The sequence below is a fragment of the Homalodisca vitripennis genome, chromosome 4, assembly GCF_021130785.1.
Source record: "Homalodisca vitripennis isolate AUS2020 chromosome 4, UT_GWSS_2.1, whole genome shotgun sequence".
NCBI classification, from domain to species: domain Eukaryota; kingdom Metazoa; phylum Arthropoda; class Insecta; order Hemiptera; family Cicadellidae; genus Homalodisca; species Homalodisca vitripennis.
The window spans coordinates 30,590,228-30,594,019 of record NC_060210.1 but is presented as its reverse complement, the minus strand read 5'-3'; positions in this window follow the sequence as shown (position 1 = coordinate 30,594,019).

Genomic DNA, 3,792 nt, shown 5'->3' with positions numbered 1-3,792 from the left:
TAAATATTGTTTTTCTAAAGTTGAATCGGTTGGAAATCATATAGCAACCTAAATATTGAAATTTCATTTTTAAATTCAAATCTGAATATTCTTGTAATATGTTAAAACAATATATTAAACAGTTAAAAAATACAGGAAATTAGTTTATTTCAGGAAGTTAATTAGTTTTCTTAGACGTAATTCACCTTGAAGTTCGTTTCTCTCTACCAATATTATAAGAATTTACCATGATTTCCTATACACTCTTCTTCTTTTAATAATTCGTGAAAATAAATTTAAAATACCTACAAATTATAAACATTTAAAAATATATACTTTATTATTCCATAGTATATATAAATACTGAATTGTACACTGGTGAATGTATATTTATTGCTAATTGTAGCAGATTATATATTCAATAAAATCAATGGAAGATTGATCTGTGGGTACGAATTAATCACATACGAAAGAACAGTATTTAAGGTACCTGCTTCAGTTAAAGGGTTGACCTCGAAGTAGTGATATCTAGGTTCGTTAATAAAGAACACTGTTGCAGTAAAGTAGCTTACCTTGGTTTATTGAGCTATCCGCAAGGCAGACTACGCGAATATTGAAACAACTAGCAACCAAGTTACCAAAAGATAAATGTGTACAATAATATACGATTAGTATTGAAAATAATGACTTTCGTAATTCTAATAATTCTCGAAATAAAGTTTTGAATAGTATAAAAGCTATATTTATGTTAATTAATAAGCTATTAATTAACAGACAATATAATACAAAAAAACTATAAATAATAATAGTTTGCTGAGCGTCAACTAAATTAACACTGGAGGAGCTGGGCAAATTAAATTTGTCTGCCTATGTATTTAAACCTACCTAAATTTTGCATTAAACTTCATTGATATATAAGACACGTCGAATTAGATGATAATTTTTCTATAGGATTTGGTTTGTAGTTATCAAACGTTTTAAAATTGGTCTTATGGCAATGGAAATATCGCAGATTAAATAAATATGTAAAGAAACTGAGTACAATCATAGGGAATTTTAACATGCGACATAGTAACACACAGAGTGTAATGAGATGAGTTAAATGGACTTGAAATATTGAATGCAACTTCAACAAAGACTGTTACGTGTACATGGTGTGGCATACTCTTACTTTGTATTCAATATAACTATATAAAATATTAAATTGACAAACATTTGTCGTGGAAAATCGATGCTATCAAAATCAAGGACAACCAACGTAATGAATGTATACCACTAACGTTAACTATTTTAACTACGAACCGTACTTGTCTGTCCTGCGGTCTTGTCGTGAAATTTGTGAAAGTTGAGGAATGTTGTCAGCAGGAACATAATCGGACAGGTGACAATGAGGAGGAAGTGGTGGAGAGAATTGCAGAGAGGAGGGGGTGTTAGTTACTACTTTCGCTTTCACCTGTTTCCTTGTAAGCGTGATATTTATTTATTTTTATCGAGTTGTTAGTTGTTAGTTTGCTAGTTACGAGGAGCAGGTAAAAAGAAGAAATGCATATCATGTATATGGGTGTAAAATTCAAGGTCAGAGTCAGATCGATAAGTTTAAATTTGAAATCAAGATCAACATGCCAACATTTGATATATTGTGTCAATAAAATTGGGCTAGCATGTTGCAATAACGCTACCCTGACAATTTTGGGCGAAATATTAAAAAATGTTTGTGAAAAGACAAAGAGAAATTAATTTTGACGGATTAATACTTTTAGGACATAATGCTATGAATGCATTATTTGCGATAATCTGTAGGTAACTGAATTTCAATCCGAAGAGTTGTATAACTGGTTAAAGAACTTCACTCTAGTTTAATAAACTTATTTTTAATTCCGTTATTGAAGTAGTTATAGTAAAACTAAATATATATTGATTTTGTAAATAAAGACTTCTACAAATTGTAAAATTTACATACTTACCTATTTTTCAATCAATCAATACCTATGTTTAAACCATTCTCTACTGCTGGTGCAGTGAAAGCAGACATTCACGCTGTTGTAAGCCAACCTTGGAGTTGTTTTAAGTTATTATTGGTAACCGATCGAATCGGAGGAAGACATTTGGCACAGGGCGCCTGGCTGGCACTTCGCTGCTTTCTTCAGCTATTTACAGGTTCATAAAACTTCTATAAGCAGGATTTAATGTGAAGTTTTTAAATGTATTTTTTATGCAAGTGTTCTACATCGTTTCGTCTTTATTTAGTTTGTGTGAAAAATATATGTTAATCTATAGTAGTCCAAAAATCGTTGTAAGGTTGTAGGTTTTTGTTGTTCTTGTTCATATCTACCAATCTGTATTATGTTTTGCACTGAATTTCTCAGTTTTTAATTTGCAAACTAAGTAAAATAATATACTCTCGAGCGTATCACCTGCCTCAGATATTAGTGCTATTATTACATTCATGACAAAACAACTCCAATTGATTACAGAATGATATCTTTGCTTCAATGTTGAAATAAGTTGGATAAATCACTAAACCTACTAATAAATCTTTTAAAGTGAGGGGTAATTAGCTGAGAGTTGCAAAATATGTAAGGCTGTTTTACTTAGCATGTGGAGTTACAGAATGGTAGGAGTACCACGTATAACGTAAGGTCACATGCAAAATTCTTAGACCATTACAAATGTAACTATGCTGCATGTATTAGTATGTCAAATATTAAAATCTAGTGTGATTGTTGGTTTTATAAATTTATTTGTTTTACATTAACATGATGGTTATCCATTAAACAAATGTGTATATCTTTGCTACAACAACGAAAAATCCATTAAACTGACACCATCATCAAACTCAATGTTACTTATATATAAATGAAGTTCATGTAAACCTTTAAGGCTGTAGGTGAATTTGTTCTTAAGATACCGTGTGGACAGGTAAACATGCAGACTGAAAGAAATGCAGTTTTTTCAAGCACCTAGAGTGATAGGCTTCACCATCGTTTAAGCGATAACAAGGTGCGTACGACAACCTTTGTAAATTTGTAGAGACTACATGATACCTCCAACAAGAATTAGGATTTAAGTTTCTTGGCAATATTACCGTGAAAATATTAAGTTAAATCTGTACCAGATCACTTTTATTTGCCTCCGAGACATTTATAGTATACGTAATAATACGTAATATGTGTAAGTGTGCATATTCTTTCTTAGTGCATATATTTTATACTTATTACCATTCAGTCACAAGTAATTAAACATATTCGATGCGTTATAGGCGTGCTGACCTGCATCACGTATTGTAACAGATAAGAGGGAGATGCGGGTTATATCGGCAGAAATGCTATTAGCAATATAACCTATGTGGCCTTGCACCATAGCTCCCAGCTTGATGCCTCCATGAATGGTGTCGTGGTGTAATGTAATGCAACTACTACTGTCAGATCAGATATCCTACTAGCATTCTGTGGCCGGCTGGATGACACACGTGAGACAATGAAAAACGTTGTCTGGGATGAAAATAGAACATGTTTTCCATACATTCATAACAAACCATGTACTTCTTTGTTTTCAGAGCTTATAATACAACCAGTTACACATATATGTTCTTAAGATGGCCAAAAAGGTCTGATGGTCATTTTATTTAGCCTTGTAAAGTTCATACAGGTAAGGTTTATAAAGTAATAAGTTTAAATCTAGCCGTTTCCTGTGCTTTTATTCATTTAACGACGTGTTTTAACAACCTGCCAAACTTCACTGGCTACCCACATTTAATTTTATTTATGATATGTACGGAGAGAGAATACGTGACAGATTTCCCAGAATCTCATA